The following is a 19,697-nucleotide window of genomic DNA, read 5'->3' on the forward strand; positions in this document are numbered from 1 at the left end:
TGGAGCAAAAAGATCCCAGTTATTTGATGGGGATCGAGGCGATCCATTTCCGGTTTGTATAATAATAATAACAGCCCAAATCATGTCGATTATTGAGTTATGGCAGCAATCGCTACACATGGACGTGTGTCTTGAGACGCAGAAAGTGTTAAGATGTGTGTATTTATGACCATAGAAGCACAAGAAAAATATGAATGCATACATACTGTAAATGTTACAGTATGTAACGTTAGCCTATGCATTAATCTTTTTTGGAACTTATCCTAGGTTATGGGACAGTCCACAGAAAAACTGACTAATGCTGTCTCTCTGCCACTCCCCTGAAATGCTATTATATATATTGAATATAAAGTGTTGTCAACATATAACTGTAATGTGGGCTGATTAATACAATTATGCTTGAGTGTTTAACAACTGGTGATATGGCTAATGTAAAAAAAATGTCATCAGTAGTTCGAAATTGGTCATCGCCTAGTGATATAAAGTAATATAATGTAAATATTAAAGTAGCAGACATGTAAATGATATAACGCAACAGTGATCAATGCACATTGTGTTAATAAGTACCACAAATTGCTGTAACTAGTAGTTCTGCCGTTCTGTCCCGCTGAAATAAAGTCGACAGCGCTCAGTGCAAAAACAAATTGGAACTCAGGGAGCTACGTGAACCACGTGATCGCCTGGCGGCGAGATCAAAGCGTGTCGCAAACTCGCAACTCTTATTATAGACCACCGCAACACTTCCGGGATTCTGAAATCTGGGAGGAGATAGCGGGGGAGCATATGAATGAATGTGGACGAGAGCCGTGATGTAAGTGGTTGCCGATACGGCTGTGGGGGTGCTAGAGACATGATCGAATAGACGTTTATGCGCTGTACATTGGAGGTGGTTGGGTGGGTGGGGGGGGTTGGGTAGGAGGGGTGGGTGGGGGACACTGTACAACTGTACAAACAAAACTGTACATTGGAATATTGACAAGACCATACTTGGTAATTTACTGTACATTGGAGGGGGTTGTGTTAGGACATTTACAGGGGCCAGTTTCGAATTGCAGTCTCCTGTAGGTGTTTTTTGAGAGTGTTTTTGAAAGTGGGTAGTGATTCACATTCCTTTACAGCTTTGGGTAGGGCGTTCCACATTGATGTGGCATAATTGCGAAACGTGTTTAGTCCCTTGTTTGAGCCGAATCTGGGTTTAACATGATTTGTGGAGCTCCCTCTGGTGTTGTGATCATGGTATTCACTGACTTTTGGGAAGTATTTTGACATGTACATGGGTACCTTGGTCGTGTAGTGTATCTTGTAGACCAGGCCCATTGCAAGTTGCTGTACTCTGTCGTCTACTCTAAGCCATCCTAGGTTGTCAAAGTGGGCAGGGGTGAGGTGGGTTCTAGGAGTAAGGTCAAGCAGTAGTCTGACCAGTTTGTTTTGAGATGTTTGTAATTTTGTTTTTAGCGCCTTTGAGGTGCTTTGGTACCATGAGGTGCAAGCATAGTCGTAGTACCCTTGAATGAGTGCTCCTGCCAGAGTCTTCAGGGTATTCTTGTTTACCAGTGAGGAGATCCGGTACAAGAATCGAGTTCGTTGGTTGACTTTTTTTTATTACATTGGATGCCATTTTGTCACAGGAAAGATTTGCCTCTAGGATGGAACCCAGGTAGGTAATATCTTCTTTCCTTGTGACAATATTGTCACCCACGTGACCCATTCCTAATCGATCAGAACTAAATCGGCAGAGAAAAAGCCCATTTTAAAGCACCTATTCCGCATGCACATGCGCAGAGTGCCCATGGAGTCTGGACGACGCGAGATGACGCACGAATGAATGTGGACTGTTCCATCAGAGGGCGGAGCTTCGGTGGCCAGTGTGAGTGGCTACAGACCGCTGCACTTAAATATAAACATTAGTCTACCTGGAGACTCAATGAGGTAATTGTAGATGTCGCCATAAGACGCGTCTGGCCATTTAGTGGGATAATTTTTTCATTATCCTGTTCGGCTGAAAGGACACTGGCCACCGAAGCTCGCCCCTCTGATGGAAGAGTCCACATTCATTCGTCGTCCAGACTCCATGGGCACTCTGCGCATGTGCATGCGGAATAGGTGCTTTAAAATGGGCTTTTTATCTGCCGATTTAGTTCTGATCGATTAGGAATGGGTCACGCCGTGTTCAGGAGATTGAGGCGCATAAACGTCTATTCGATCATGTCTCCAGCACCCCCACAGCCGTATCGGCAACCACTTACATCACGGCTCTCGTCCACATTCATTCATATGCTCCCCCCGCAACCTCCTCCCCGATTTCAATAGGCGTGTTCGATATGGGATAGGCGGACGCAGATCTGCGCAGGTTTTACTACAGCCTCGCCAAGCGCGTTGCATGGCGGTTAGAATGTTGTCCGACTTGCTCTGAAAATCTGACGAGAAGAGGCGCGGAACTCTCGCAGGAGCGAGCCACACACAGCATTCAGAGCGAGGCTCCACAGTACCTCTCACCCGGCTGCGTGTATCACTTCCGCAACGGATTTTGTCGGATTTCGGTTTCCGGGTTCGCCTGATTGGCCGCGACGGCCATGTGACACGCGTGGCACGCCCCCGCGGCAGCGCCAGCCTTGCCGCTGCGAATCAGAGCGCTGTTTAATCACTTTTCCCACTTCAATGACAGAGCTGCTGTTTAATGCTCACTTCTCCCACTTCAATGACAGAGCTGCTGTTTAATGCTCACTTTTCCCACTTCAATGACAGAGCTGCTGTTTAATAATATTGTCGCGTTGTGGAAAGCAGGATGAGAGAGTGTAGATTTCAGTGTGTATCATTTATCATTTAACATTTGAAAGGCATGCATTGTTGTCATACAGAAGTACCGAATACTTTTATCCAAAATGCTTAACAGTCTCTGGAGCGTGCCAGTAAGAAGCATTTGCACTGCAACTCGTACACCTTACATTTCTGCTTTGCACTATAGCGTATTGTATATTAGTACATTGCATAGTATATTGTATATTGTATGGTACAGTAACAGTCTCTGGAGCACGCCAGTAAGAAGCATTTGCACTGCAACTCGTACACCTTACTGTAAATTGTACCGCATCCCATTTCTGCTTTGCACTATAGCGTATTGTATATTGTATGGTAACTCAGTTACTTCTATTCTGCATCGAACATTGTACATATGTCTATACTGAACAGCGTGACCTCTATTTTTACTTCTATTTTACATGCTATACTATTTTATTTCATACTTATCTTGTCTAGCACAGTCTCTAACAGTAACAGTAAGAAGCATTTTGGATAAAAGTATTCTGTACTTCTGTATGACAACAATGTATGCCTGTCAAATGTTAAATGATAAATGATTAAATGATACACACTGAAATCTACGCTCTCCCCAGATAGCAAAAAATGAGTGAATCAACGTTGAAATAGGGTTCAGCAGAAATATTGAATCTATGTTGAAGCCTGACATCTAAATTATATAGATCGTTGTCTATGACCCTAACGTTGAATCAACGTTAGGTGTAGGGATGTCCCGATCGCATTTTTTTGCTTCCGATCCGATCCCGAGCATGTGATTTTAAATATCTATCGATCCGATCGTTTCCGATCCGATATTTCACATTAGTAATCAATTTTGACGCATTTGTCAGAAACTGGTGGAGCGAGACAAGCCCATCTGTTGCCTATATCCGGGGCGCGAGCGCGGAGGCGTTTGTTATTACATTCACCCTGAGAAATGTGCTTCTGCTTCATATGAGAAATATTAAAAGTTTCAATATATGTTTGCACATTAGTATACATTCAGTGTTCGACTTACGTAATGGTCCATTCTGGTCTGAAACGCCGACGATCATCCTCAGTCACGTAACGTTATCCTCCAAAAGTTAGTCTGAAAACTTCGCCTCCAGCCGGCTGTCCTCCTTGCAAACATTGCAACTGGCTTGACTTTCTATTTTTAAATGCTTAGTTCCAAACCTCTGACATTAAGTCTAGCTGCTCAAGTCAGTGGATATTAACCGTGTTTCGGGAGCGACGTGTTGTTGTTGTTGTGGTCGAGCCGCGTGTAGCGTGTAGCGTCTAAATTAAAGGGGTGTTTGTTGCAACGGTGAAAATTAAAGGGGAATGTGTTTGTTGTGGAAAATTATTCTGCTCTGTGTGACAATAAATACATTAATGATGATATATTATATGTCATTTAAAACCAAAACTAAGGCCTCCGTATGAGTTTAAGACGTGGACATGGTCATGTTTGTTGAATAAAAATTTTCTTTTTTTGACTGCCGATTTTTTTTATTATTTTTTCCCGATCCCCGATACTCTGAAAAGCACGTGATCGACGCCGATTCCGATCACGTGATCGGATCGGGACATCCCTAGTTAGGTGTCAACCATAGCTGATACTATATCAATGTTGATTCAACCATCATCTAAATGGTAATCTACATGCACATTTTAGTTGATTTTATATTGAATCAATGTTAGACATCAATGTTTATTCAACCATAATCTAAATGGTAATCTACATGCACATTTTAGTTGATTTTATATTGAATCAATGTTAGACATCAATGTTTATTCAACCATAATCTAAATGGTACTCTACTTGTACATTTGTAACTTGTACATCTACTTGTAACTTGTAAAGTTAAGGAATCAATACTGATTAATGTACATTTTACATTAAAATATTGCTGCTGATATGTATACATCATAACATTACATGTTTTTTTCCTGCTGTTAAACACACTATTGTTAAATAAATAATAATAAAATTCTTATATGACCATATTTCCAAAAATGTGTGAACAAAAATGACAACATGGCTTTTAAAATGAAATTTTTTTTTCCTAGGGTATCAGAACTTCCAGTGACTAAAACTTTACAAAAAACAAATAACAGACCTTATAACAGGCTTTCATTAACAATATAGCCACTGCCAGAATAGTGACACACATATTGTGTGTGGTGACTCGTGAGCACACGCATTCATGCACAACGAAGACAAGATTGCAATCATTTTAACTATAAATTTATGAGCTCAAAGTATGAGCTCACTACTGACTGAAATGTCCAACAAAAAGCATCAATTGTCAAATAATATTGATCACATTAACTAGACTAGATGTTTGAGGAAATTAGAAAGGGAACAACAACTTAACCCGTGTGTCTGATCAGATTCGTATTTGTTTGATAACTTTGCAGTGATGAGCCAACATAATATGTGGCATAATCTTTTAATTATCTTGTATTTTTTTTTTACTCTTCATAAATTGTTTATTCCACTTCAGCCCGATCATAACCACCACATATTCTTTTTTTTGTCATATTTAACAACTCTTTTCAGAAAAGTGGGAGTATTTCATTACAAAAATAATATAAAAAATGGTTATGATCAGGGCTGAAGTTGAATAAAATATTTATGGAAAGAAAGTGGGAAATAATTTCAACATAATCTTTTTATGGAGTTTTTCAATTTAGTCCCCTAATAAGAGTATAATACTTTAGTTTTCAGACACAAGGGTTAAATATAAACAATGGCATAGGATTTGAATTTAAACACAGTGGAGCTTAGATGATCTACAGTTGTCCACGACTTATCCTCCAAGGCATCTGCTATATAATAATCTTCAGATTTACTTAAGTGTTATTAGTAGGTCACAGCAGTAAGCATTAGTTTGCTCAGTCAATTATGGCCAATTCGTTTTATATTGTTTAATACAGTTAAATAAATAGATAAATGAAAAGCATATTTTTTTGGATTACCCCCCCCCCCCCCCCCCCCCTGTACCGAAAATAATACCGAACCGTGTCTTCAAAACCGAGGTACGTACCGAACCGTGGATTTTGTGTACCGTTACACCCCTAATGTTTCTATAACTCTCTCCCATATAACTCTCTCCCATACCCTTAACACCAACCGCTGAAGTGCCCTTGAGCAAGGCACTAAACCCCCAACTGCTCCAGTGGAGTTGCTCAGTGGCCAACAGTGTCAGACTGTGGTTGTACTGGGGCCTAACAAAATTAATAGTTGGTTTCAGGTTGGTTGTCAGTTTGGCCATGGGTAGGTAGGGAATTTAATTTATTTTATTTTTTTATTTTATTCTTTCCCACGGCGACTATGGATAGGGAATTTCTTTATTTAATTAAAATGTTCACAACAACATGGATGCATGTACTCTGCCAGCATGTTTAATATCCATAATACTAAATGTTTGACTAAGATTTCTATGAAACTTTATTAAAAAAAAAAAAAATTATAATTTTTTCTAAAAACTCATAAAATATATTGGGTCGCACCTAAATCGGCAGGGTCGGTCGGCAACCTGAAACCAACTATTAATTTTGTTAGGCCTGGGCAGCTCCCAGGTGTGAATGGAACTCTGTGAATGTGAAGCAGGGCGTAGCTGAAAAAGAGCATCTGTGCTCAGCGAACCTACCCTGGGTAAATAAAGGTTAAAATTAAAAATAAAAAAAATAAACACTGCAAGAACAGGCTGAAGCATAAGTCATTCAAGTAGATGCCGTCCATGGAAGAACAGTGTCCAGGGTAATTCCTTGTACTGTATGAACCAGGGAAACAGTGTGCTGGGGTACCCCAAGTTTGACTCTGGTTCGCTTGACAATTAAGTTTGGGTCACTTCGGTTCCAAGAACAGGCTGAAGCAGCATATTCAAGTAGATGCCGTCCATGGAAGAACAGTGTCCATCAGGGTAATTCCTTGTACTGTATGAACCAGGGAAACAGTGTGTGCTGTGCTGTGCTGGGGTAGCTGTGCTGTGCTGGGGTACCCTAAGTTTGACTCTGGTTCGCTTGACAATTAAGTTTGGGTCACTTCGGTTCCAAGAACAGGCTGAAGCAGCATAAGTCATTCAAGTAGATGCCAGGGTAATTCCTTGTACTGTATGAACCAGGGAAACAGTGTGTGGTGTGCTGTGCTGTGCTGTGCTGGGGTACCCTAAGTTTGACTCTGGTTCGCTTGACTTAAGTTTGGGTCACTTCGGTTCCTTGAGATGCCTCCCTCCCGGTCTGGCGCATAACGAAGCCACTTCTTGACAGTTTCGCTGTAGTCCTGGTCGGTCAGCTTGGGGTCAAACTGTCGAGCAGCAGCTGATAGACACAAAAATAAAAAAGGGAGGAAGAGAGGTGGGTGAGATGATGTACGATGATAAGAGCACCCGGCCCTCACTTCACACGAGTGCGATTTTTTTTAATCACTCAATTACTCACTCTGTAGGTCTACAGTAACAAGCTACAGTCAGCATCCAGTTAGACTGGACAGGAAAGAGAATTAAGCAATCGCCTAGCCTGACACCATCTAGGCAATACAATGTGTATCCATGCACTTCTAGATCTATCACAGTGTTTAGAGGGTCTATCACACCCTCTAAACACTGCTAGACCCTCTAAACACTGTGACAGACCCTCTAAACACTGATAGACCCTCTAAAGACTGTGATAGACCCGACAAACACTGTGATAGACCCTCTAAACACTGTGATAGACCCTCTAAACACTGTGATAGACCCTCTAAACACTGTGATAGACCCTCAAAACACTATGATAGACCCGACAAACACTGTGATAGATCTATCACAGTGTTTAGAGGGTCTATCACAGTGTTTGTCGGGTCTATCACAGTGTTTGTCGGGTCTATCACAGTGTTTAGAGGGTCTGTCAGTGTTTAGAGGGTCTGTCCCAGTGTTTAGAGGGTCTATCAGTGTTTAGAGGGTGTGATAGACCCTCTAAACACTGTAATAGACCCTACAAACACTGTGATAGACCCTCTAAACACTGATAGACCCTCTAAACACTGTGATAGACCCTCTAAACACTGGGACAGTGTTTAGAGGGTCTGTCAGTGTTTAGAGGGTCTATCAGTGTTTAGAGGGTCTATCACAGTCTTTAGAGGGTCTATCAGTGTTTAGAGGGTCTATCACAGTGTTTAGAGGGTCTGTCACAGTGTTTAGACGGTCTGATACTGTGAGGTTTTGCCCGCTGCTCACTACCTTTTCTCTGTTTCTTTAAGCCTATACTGTTTATTTTCCCTTCTCACTCACTCTCTCTAGCCCCCACCCTCTCGTTCCTTACCCTTAGTGGCCACACCTGTTCGATATCCTATTATCTCTCGCACCTGTGGTGGCAGGCTAATTAGTCCCCCTGTGGGCTTTAAATACCAGGGCGCTTCCCCTCGTTTTGGCGTGGGGTCGTGTTGTATACTTGCCGAGTCTTATTCTCTAAACATCTAGACTCTTTCGGGAGATCCTCTGTCTGCCTATGCTGTTCCATTCTCCGGCGTCGAGATGTTTGCTCCAGCCTTCGCCAGCTGTCGCCGTTGCCTGTGGGGGAGACTGGTCTGCGCTCCCTGTACTTCCACGGGAGGCACCCCAGCGTTCCACTGCAGACCCCCGCGCAGCTGTTCGTCCTGACGCACATCCAGACCAGCGCAGACGCTCTCCAGTCCTCAGCGTGCAACGCGCATCTTCCAAGGACGCTCGAGCTTGGCACGCTCTCCAGACCAGCGCGCAACGCGCATCTTCCAAGGACGCTCGAGCTTGGCACGCTCTCCAGACCAGCGCGCAACGCGCATCTTCCAAGAACCCTCGAGCTTGGCACGCTCTCCAGACCAGCGCGCAACGCGCATCTTCCAAGGACGCTCGAGCTTGGCACGCTCTCCAGACCAGCGCGCAACGCGCATCTTCCAAGAACCCTCAAGCTTGGCACGCTCTCCAGACCAGCGCGCAACGCGCATCTTCCAAGGACGCTCGAGCTTGGCACGCTCTCCAGACCAGCGCGCATCTTCCAAAAACCCTCGAGCTTGGCACGCTCTCCAGACCAGCGCGCAACGCGCATCTTCTAGACCTTCGTGCTTGGCACACTCCTCCTCGCAGACGCACCCCGACGCGTCTCTCGGTTCCGGTGCGCACTCAAGCAGTGGCGCACCACTCTGTTCCTCGGCTCCGACAGTCGGCTACCCGGTGACGACACCTTCGCCACCGCCGCCTGTTCCAGCACCACTCTGTCCTCGGCTCCGACAGTCGGCTACCCGGTGACGACACCTTCGCCACCGCCGCCTGTTCCAGCACCACTCTGTCCTCGGCTCGGACTGCCGGCTCCCCGGTGGCGATACCCTCGCCACCGCCGCCTGTTCCAGCACCACTCTGTCCTCGGCTCGGACAGCCGGCGCCCCGGTGGCGACGCTCTCGCCCCGCTGCCTGTTCCTGCACCACTCTGTCCTCGGCTCGGACAGCCGGCACCCCGCCGCTGCTGTTCCTGCACCATTACGCATACGTCTGGGTGAGTTTTGACTGTCTAGCTCATCTCCGTTTTCGTGTGTTTCTAACACTGAAGAATTACCACCTTTTAATCTGACAGTCACTCACCCAGCGTTGTGCCTCTGTTTTGTTTCACTTGGATATTATTTTGGACGTTACATCTCCCACTGTGTGTTTGTTCACACCAAAGATAGTATTCTCTTTGTATTTGTTTTGGTACTTTGCTCTTTGTGTATTTTCACGAAGATAGTTTTACTTTGTTTAACTTTGGTATTTGGACTGGTCACCTCTCCTGCATCTGCTCTGTTTTTCCCCTTTGTACATTAACCCTCTCCTCTCTCCCTCTCGGCCGCCGTTAACCACCTCGGAGATCTGCCGAGAGAGTTCTGCAGAGCGGCCCAGGTGTTCCCACCAGTCCTCCCAGTCCTCCCTGTCCCCAGCCCGCCTCCGCGGGCCTCAGTCCCTAGTCCTCTGTCCCTAGTTCTCCTAGTCCCTAGTCCTCTGTCCCTAGTTCTCCTAGTCCCTAGTCCTCTGTCCCTAGTTCTCCTAGTCCCTAGTCCTCTGTCCCTAGTTCTCCTAGTCCCTAGTCCTCTGTCCCTAGTTCTCCTAGTCCCTAGTCCTCTATCCCTAGTTCTCCTAGTCCCTAGTCCTCTTTCCCTAGTTCTCCTAGTCTCTAGTTCCTCTGTCCCTAGGCGTTCCCTTAACCTTCCCTTAGGCGTTCCCTTTACCTTCCCATAGTGTTCCCCCTTCCTGCCCGCCTCTTAAAGGCATTGTACCTTCCCCTCTTGTTAGATTCCAGTAATTTGTGTTTTCTCCCTTAAAGGGACAGTGCCCTTTTTCCCTGTTTTCAATAAATACCTGTTTCTTGGCTTACCATCATACCTGTCTTGTGTTGTGCGATTGGGGTCGGTTACAAACCACAACAGTACGACCCCACCAAATCGACGACCCCAGCCAGCACAGACGGTGTATGTTGAGTTTGCCTTTTTTTTTCTTGTTCCCTCTAGCTTCCTTGTTAGTCCTGTTTAGCTCCCTTGTTAGCCTGTTACTCCCCTGTTTAGCTTGTTAGTCTCCCCGGTTAGCTCCCCTGTTTGCTTCCCGGTTTGCCCTGTTTGACCCCCCTGTAGCTAGCCATGCCCTGGCAGCTAACCCAGTCCCTCAGCAGAGCCCCTGTCTGCTAGCTTAGCCCCGGCTGCTAGCACAGCCTCTATGTTTATGCAGCCCTTGCTGCTGGCATAGGCCCTGTAGCTAGCCATGCCCTGGCGGCTAACCCAGTCCCTCAGCAGAGCCCCTGTCTGCTAGCTTTGCCCCGGCTGCTAGCACAGCCTCTATGTTTATGCAGCCCTTGCAGCTGGCATAGGCCCTGTAGCTAGCCAGGCCCAAGCAGCTAACCCGGTCCCTCTGCATGGCCTCCACTTTTTTGTGCAGTTTATCTCACACAGCTAGGACTGTCCTTCCAGCTAGCTTGTTCTCTCATGCTGGTCCAGCCCTGTCTGCCAGCCTAGCTCCGGCAGCTAGCGCAGCCTCTATGTTGATGTAGCAGTACAGCTAGCATAGGCCCTGTAGCTATCAGTGCCTTGGCAGCTACCCTTTCCCTCTGCTAGCCTAGCTCCGGCAGCTTGCGCAGCCTCTATGTTGATGTAGCAGTACAGCTAGCATAGGCCCTGTAGCTGTCAGTGCCCTGGCAGCTAACCTTCCCTCTGCTAGCCCCTTTTCCCGGTGCTACCATGGTTACCCCTTTTGCTACCCTGCTTGCCCCTCAGTTCTCTAGACCCAGTTCCTCTAGACCTGTTCTCTAGACCAGTTCTCTAAACCAGTTCTCTAGACCAGTTCTCTAGCCCGGTTCTCTAGCCCAGTTCTCTAGACCAGTTCTCTAGACCAGTTCTCTAGACCAGTTCCTCTAGACTAGTTCTCTAGACCCAGTTCCTCTAGACCAGTTACCCTAGTTACCCCTCGGCGACCCTGTTTCTTTTGCTAGCCCCACTCTTGTGGTGGCTTCCCCTGCTGGCTTGGCCAGTACCGTCTTGTTTTGCCCCCTGCCACTCTGTCTGTATTTGTTTTGGGTCGCCGGGTGGCTCCCGTTGGAGGGGGGGATACTGTGAGGTTTTGCCCGCTGCTCACTACCTTTTCTCTGTTTCTTTAAGCCTATACTGTTTATTTTCCCTTCTCACTCACTCTCTCTAGCCCCCACCCTCTCGTTCCTTACCCTTAGTGGCCACACCTGTTCGATATCCTATTATCTCTCGCACCTGTGGTGGCAGGCTAATTAGTCCCCCTGTGGGCTTTAAATACCAGGGCGCTTCCCCTCGTTTTGGCGTGGGGTCGTGTTGTATACTTGCCGAGTCTTATTCTCTAAACATCTAGACTCTTTCGGGAGATCCTCTGTCTGCCTATGCTGTTCCATTCTCCGGCGTCGAGATGTTTGCTCCAGCCTTCGCCAGCTGTCGCCGTTGCCTGTGGGGGAGACTGGTCTGCGCTCCCTGTACTTCCACGGGAGGCACCCCAGCGTTCCACTGCAGACCCCCGCGCAGCTGTTCGTCCTGACGCACATCCAGACCAGCGCAGACGCTCTCCAGTCCTCAGCGCGCAACGCGCATCTTCCAAGGACGCTCGAGCTTGGCACGCTCTCCAGACCAGCGCGCAACGCGCATCTTCCAAGGACGCTCGAGCTTGGCACGCTCTCCAGACCAGCGCGCAACGCGCATCTTCCAAGAACCCTCGAGCTTGGCACGCTCTCCAGACCAGCGCGCAACGCGCATCTTCCAAGGACGCTCGAGCTTGGCACGCTCTCCAGACCAGCGCGCAACGCGCATCTTCCAAGAACCCTCGAGCTTGGCACGCTCTCCAGACCAGCGCGCAACGCGCATCTTCCAAGGACGCTCGAGCTTGGCACGCTCTCCAGACCAGCGCGCAACGCGCATCTTCCAAGAACCCTCGAGCTTGGCACGCTCTCCAGACCAGCGCGCAACGCGCATCTTCTAGACCTTCGTGCTTGGCACACTCCTCCTCGCAGACGCACCCCGACGCGTCTCTCGGTTCCGGTGCGCACTCAAGCAGTGGCGCACCACTCTGTTCCTCGGCTCCGACAGTCGGCTACCCGGTGACGACACCTTCGCCACCGCCGCCTGTTCCAGCACCACTCTGTCCTCGGCTCCGACAGTCGGCTACCCGGTGACGACACCTTCGCCACCGCCGCCTGTTCCAGCACCACTCTGTCCTCGGCTCGGACTGCCGGCTCCCCGGTGGCGATACCCTCGCCACCGCCGCCTGTTCCAGCACCACTCTGTCCTCGGCTCGGACAGCCGGCGCCCCGGTGGCGACGCTCTCGCCCCGCTGCCTGTTCCTGCACCACTCTGTCCTCGGCTCGGACAGCCGGCACCCCGCCGCTGCTGTTCCTGCACCATTACGCATACGTCTGGGTGAGTTTTGACTGTCTAGCTCATCTCCGTTTTCGTGTGTTTCTAACACTGAAGAATTACCACCTTTTAATCTGACAGTCACTCACCCAGCGTTGTGCCTCTGTTTTGTTTCACTTGGATATTATTTTGGACGTTACATCTCCCACTGTGTGTTTGTTCACACCAAAGATAGTATTCTCTTTGTATTTGTTTTGGTACTTTGCTCTTTGTGTATTTTCACGAAGATAGTTTTACTTTGTTTAACTTTGGTATTTGGACTGGTCACCTCTCCTGCATCTGCTCTGTTTTTCCCCTTTGTACATTAACCCTCTCCTCTCTCCCTCTCGGCCGCCGTTAACCACCTCGGAGATCTGCCGAGAGAGTTCTGCAGAGCGGCCCAGGTGTTCCCACCAGTCCTCCCAGTCCTCCCTGTCCCCAGCCCGCCTCCGCGGGCCTCAGTCCCTAGTCCTCTGTCCCTAGTTCTCCTAGTCCCTAGTCCTCTGTCCCTAGTTCTCCTAGTCCCTAGTCCTCTGTCCCTAGTTCTCCTAGTCCCTAGTCCTCTGTCCCTAGTTCTCCTAGTCCCTAGTCCTCTGTCCCTAGTTCTCCTAGTCCCTAGTCCTCTATCCCTAGTTCTCCTAGTCCCTAGTCCTCTTTCCCTAGTTCTCCTAGTCTCTAGTTCCTCTGTCCCTAGGCGTTCCCTTAACCTTCCCTTAGGCGTTCCCTTTACCTTCCCATAGTGTTCCCCCTTCCTGCCCGCCTCTTAAAGGCATTGTACCTTCCCCTCTTGTTAGATTCCAGTAATTTGTGTTTTCTCCCTTAAAGGGACAGTGCCCTTTTTCCCTGTTTTCAATAAATACCTGTTTCTTGGCTTACCATCATACCTGTCTTGTGTTGTGCGATTGGGGTCGGTTACAAACCATAACAGATACAGTGTTTAGAGGGTCTGTCCCAGTGTTTAGAGGGTCTATCAGTGTTTAGAGGGTGTGATAGACCCTCTAAACACTGTAATAGACCCTACAAACACTGTGATAGACCCTCTAAACACTGATAGACCCTCTAAACACTGTGATAGACCCTCTAAACACTGATAGATCTATCAGTGTTTACAGTGTTTGTCGGGTCTATCACAGTGTTTAGAGGGTCTGTCAGTGTTTAGAGGGTCTATCACAGTGTTTAGAGGGTCTGTCACAGTGTTTAGACGGTCTGATACAGTGTTTAGAGGGTCTGTCACAGTGTTTAGAGGGTCTATCAGTGTTTAGAGGGTGTGATAGACCCTCTAAACACTGTGATAGACCCTCTAAACACTGTGATAGACCCTCTAAACACTGATAGATCTATCAGTGTTTACAGTGTTTGTCGGGTCTATCACAGTGTTTAGAGGGTCTGTCAGTGTTTAGAGGGTCTATCAGTGTTTAGAGGGTCTATCACAGTCTTTAGAGGGTCTATCAGTGTTTAGAGGGTCTATCACAGTGTTTAGAGGGTCTGTCACAGTGTTTAGACGGTCTGATACAGTGTTTAGAGGGTCTGTCACAGTGTTTAGAGGGTCTATCAGTGTTTAGAGGGTGTGATAGACCCTCTAAACACTGTGATAGACCCTCTAAACACTGTGATAGACCCTCTAAACACTGTGATAGACCCTCTAAACACTGTGACAGACCCTCTAAACACTGATAGACCCTCTAAACACTGTGATAGACCCGACAAACACTGTGATAGACCCTCTAAACACTGTGATAGACCCTCTAAACACTGTGATAGACCCTCAAAACACTGTGATAGACCCGACAAACACTGTGATAGATCTAGAGGGTCTATCACAGTGTTTGTCGGGTCTATCACAGTGTTTGTCGGGTCTATCACAGTGTTTAGAGGGTCTGTCAGTGTTTAGAGGGTCTGTCCCAGTGTTTAGAGGGTCTATCAGTGTTTAGAGGGTGTGATAGACCCTCTAAACACTGTAATAGACCCTACAAACACTGTGATAGACCCTCTAAACACTGATAGACCCTCTAAACACTGTGATAGACCCTCTAAACACTGATAGATCTATCAGTGTTTACAGTGTTTGTCGGGTCTATCACAGTGTTTAGAGGGTCTGTCAGTGTTTAGATGATCTATCAGTGTTTACAGTGTTTGTCGGGTCTATCACAGTGTTTAGAGGGTCTGTCAGTGTTTAGATGGTCTATCAGTGTTTAGAGGGTCTATCACAGTCTTTAGAGGGTCTATCAGTGTTTAGAGGGTCTATCACAGTGTTTAGAGGGTCTGTCACAGTGTTTAGACGGTCTGATACAGTGTTTAGAGGGTCTGTCACAGTGTTTAGAGGGTCTATCATAGTGTTTAGAGGGTCTATCAGTGTTTAGAGGGTCTGTCACAGTGTTTAGAGGGTCTGTCCCAGTGTTTAGAGGGTCTGTCCCAGTGTTTAGAGGGTCTATCAGTGTTTAGAGGGTGTGATAGACCCTCTAAACACTGTAATAGACCCTACAAACACTGTGATAGACCCTCTAAACACTGATAGACCCTCTAAACACTGTGATAGACCCTCTAAACACTGATAGATCTATCAGTGTTTACAGTGTTTGTCGGGTCTATCACAGTGTTTAGAGGGTCTGTCAGTGTTTAGAGGGTCTATCACAGTGTTTAGAGGGTCTGTCACAGTGTTTAGACGGTCTGATACAGTGTTTAGAGGGTCTGTCACAGTGTTTAGAGGGTCTATCAGTGTTTAGAGGGTGTGATAGACCCTCTAAACACTGTGATAGACCCTCTAAACACTGTGATAGACCCTCTAAACACTGATAGATCTATCAGTGTTTACAGTGTTTGTCGGGTCTATCACAGTGTTTAGAGGGTCTGTCAGTGTTTAGAGGGTCTATCAGTGTTTAGAGGGTCTATCACAGTCTTTAGAGGGTCTATCAGTGTTTAGAGGGTCTATCACAGTGTTTAGAGGGTCTGTCACAGTGTTTAGACGGTCTGATACAGTGTTTAGAGGGTCTGTCACAGTGTTTAGAGGGTCTATCAGTGTTTAGAGGGTGTGATAGACCCTCTAAACACTGTGATAGACCCTCTAAACACTGTGATAGACCCTCTAAACACTGTGATAGACCCTCTAAACACTGTGACAGACCCTCTAAACACTGATAGACCCTCTAAACACTGTGATAGACCCGACAAACACTGTGATAGACCCTCTAAACACTGTGATAGACCCTCTAAACACTGTGATAGACCCTCAAAACACTGTGATAGACCCGACAAACACTGTGATAGATCTAGAGGGTCTATCACAGTGTTTGTCGGGTCTATCACAGTGTTTGTCGGGTCTATCACAGTGTTTAGAGGGTCTGTCAGTGTTTAGAGGGTCTGTCCCAGTGTTTAGAGGGTCTATCAGTGTTTAGAGGGTGTGATAGACCCTCTAAACACTGTAATAGACCCTACAAACACTGTGATAGACCCTCTAAACACTGATAGACCCTCTAAACACTGTGATAGACCCTCTAAACACTGATAGATCTATCAGTGTTTACAGTGTTTGTCGGGTCTATCACAGTGTTTAGAGGGTCTGTCAGTGTTTAGATGATCTATCAGTGTTTACAGTGTTTGTCGGGTCTATCACAGTGTTTAGAGGGTCTGTCAGTGTTTAGATGGTCTATCAGTGTTTAGAGGGTCTATCACAGTCTTTAGAGGGTCTATCAGTGTTTAGAGGGTCTATCACAGTGTTTAGAGGGTCTGTCACAGTGTTTAGACGGTCTGATACAGTGTTTAGAGGGTCTGTCACAGTGTTTAGAGGGTCTATCATAGTGTTTAGAGGGTCTATCAGTGTTTAGAGGGTCTGTCACAGTGTTTAGAGGGTCTGTCCCAGTGTTTAGAGGGTCTGTCCCAGTGTTTAGAGGGTCTATCAGTGTTTAGAGGGTGTGATAGACCCTCTAAACACTGTAATAGACCCTACAAACACTGTGATAGACCCTCTAAACACTGATAGACCCTCTAAACACTGTGATAGACCCTCTAAACACTGATAGATCTATCAGTGTTTACAGTGTTTGTCGGGTCTATCACAGTGTTTAGAGGGTCTGTCAGTGTTTAGAGGGTCTATCAGTGTTTAGAGGGTCTATCACAGTCTTTAGAGGGTCTATCAGTGTTTAGAGGGTCTATCACAGTGTTTAGAGGGTCTGTCACAGTGTTTAGACGGTCTGATACAGTGTTTAGAGGGTCTGTCACAGTGTTTAGAGGGTCTATCATAGTGTTTAGAGGGTCTATCAGTGTTTAGAGGGTCTGTCACAGTGTTTAGAGGGTCTGTCCCAGTGTTTAGAGGGTCTGTCCCAGTGTTTAGAGGGTCTATCAGTGTTTAGAGGGTGTGATAGACCCTCTAAACACTGTAATAGACCCTACAAACACTGTGATAGACCCTACAAACACTGTGATAGACCCTCTAAACACTGATAGACCCTCTAAACACTGTGATAGACCGTCTAAACACTGTGATAGATCTATCACAGTGTTTACAGTGTTTGTCGGGTCTATCACAGTGTTTAGAGGGTCTATCACAGTGTTTGTAGGGTTTGTAATCACTCGTTTAGCATTTCAAATATTTTAATATTTAAATAAATAAAACGTACATCAACTCCGAGCAGCAGTTTCTCCGTAGGCTCCTTGAAGTACACCATAAGGAGTGTTCTTCGAAGCCTCTGGATCATATCTGGCCAGAACTTCCCTGATCTCCGGGTTGTCCAGTTTCTGGCAGAACTGCAGGATGGTCCGTCCTCTCTGACCCAGGGCATCTTGGATCTTTTGAAGGGCATCGGTGTCTGTCAGGAGGCCAAAGTGGGAGAAACAATTAGATCTGAAATTAGTTTCAAAACGGTTGCACTGTGGGGAAAATTTTAAAGTACAGTAGATTACAGTAGATTATTATCTGTTCTTATGCATGCCTGGTGATACTAAATCCAAATTGAACTCAGGCATTTGAAAGATAATATATATATAAATGTGCGAATTGGCTATAATAAGGTCATTTATAAGCATCATATTCTATAATAATATTTCAAATTGCATTGGTCCGGATGGGAGAATTCAGTACTGCATCTACAGAACCTTCGGTTTAATCATCTTCCTTTTATTAATTTCCTTCGATTTTTTTTTACACATGTCCTCAAGAGGGGACTGAACGAGATCAGTGGCAGTTTTTAATGTTTGGTCATTATTAGCATGGTGTTATTCACTGTCAAAGATGCAAAGAAACATCATAATTAATATTCTCATTTGTTTCATCACAATTTAAGCAAGCCTAGTAATAGACACAATATTTCTGACAATGTGAATACATTCCCTGAGGTCCATAGATGTCCTTAGATACCAATAATATGCAAATGGACCTTTCGATTTTGATTACTATTATTGTGAAATAATAATTAAATGTGAAATATTGCTATGTTATTGTGAGATTACAAAATCTGATGTGATATTACAGAGGATTTTGATTACAGTATTTTATTGTGAAATAATAATTAAATTATGTGAAATCAAAGGATACTGTATGAATGTCACTGTAATATGACACTCATAGCAGAATTAGTTATCAATAACCTACCTGTATAAATGTTAAAAGTTGTTGCAAATATTTTTTCCCCTCATAAATATACCACTATATACATTAATTTCTTATATTAGTTTTAAAATGACCATTTAACAGTTTAACAGTGCTCTGAAAATGCTCTGAGAACATGCGGTCATCATTCACTGTTTTAAGCACAAACACATTAGGGAGGGAGGGAGAGAGACAGGCCCGGTTTACCATGACTTTTTAGCAAGCAAGGTAGCAGCAATGCTAAGCTAACTGATTGTGCCAGTGTATCCTGTTAAAGAATACATCATAAGCCACATTTTGAAACGTTACTGACGTTAGCCTACATAAAATATATAACAGTATATACAACAGGTGGATATCACTAAACACCAAAATCAAGAAACATTCATCATAGCTAACTGCTAACGCTACTAGCTAAATTAGCTTCAGCTAGCAGGCATGAATAACGGTTAATATAATATTCTCTACCATGTAAAAACGAACACGGCACTACTCCGCTGGCGTTTGCAATCGAAAGCATACATACAACATACAACATACTCCCATAATCTAATCATCATACATTTCACATCTCTTCCCCTTGTTACACAAACATACAATATCAATATACAAATACAAACATTTGAACACAATGCCAAATATTTCCTCACCCGTTATCCATCCCCAGAGCGAATGAAAAGAAAAAACAGCGATCCGCGTTGTAACGCGCATGCGCAGAAGCGCAAACGCACAGCAACCGATGTACACCGCGACAACGTACAACTATTATCACAAAACACTCAGTTTCGTCCTAATACAATGCCACGACATCCACCGCGTCCTCTAATACTTCCTAACCATCATTTTCAAAACTCTAATCATAACACATGTCGCCCGCAAACTCACAAAACAGTCACACGCAAGCTAACAGCCTAGCCAGCCTCATGCTCCCCTTCTTAGGTCCCACAATATGACGTCATCAACCCGCGACTGCTTCTCCATAACAACATCGTCTTACACTTATTACCGCATTAAATATAACCATTAATACGGCCACAATCACACCAACGAACCACTCGACTCGCTTCTTAACAACAATATCTTCCACAGTGTTTCGTCAAATCTCTCACCTCGCCGCCTTAACGTCCCTAGATTTACCGCGGCTCTTCCACAGAGCTAAGCTAGTTAGCCCCAACTCCCAATATGACTCCAGTGCTTGCACATTGTATCTACCGCTTGTTACATTACTTCTTTCAATAGTTTCGCCGCACTCATTTTCACCGCGCTTAAGAGCGTTAGCCTACATAAAATGTATAACAGTATATACAACAGGTGGATATCACTAAACACCAAAATCAAGAAACATTCATCATAGCTAACTGCTAACGCTACTAGCTAAATTAGCTTCAGCTAGCAGGCATGAATAACGGTTAATATAATATTCTCTACCATGTAAAAACGAACACGGCACTA

Source organism: Notolepis coatsorum (genome assembly GCF_963971535.1).
Source record: "Notolepis coatsorum genome assembly, chromosome: 10".
NCBI lineage: Eukaryota > Metazoa > Chordata > Actinopteri > Aulopiformes > Paralepididae > Notolepis > Notolepis coatsorum.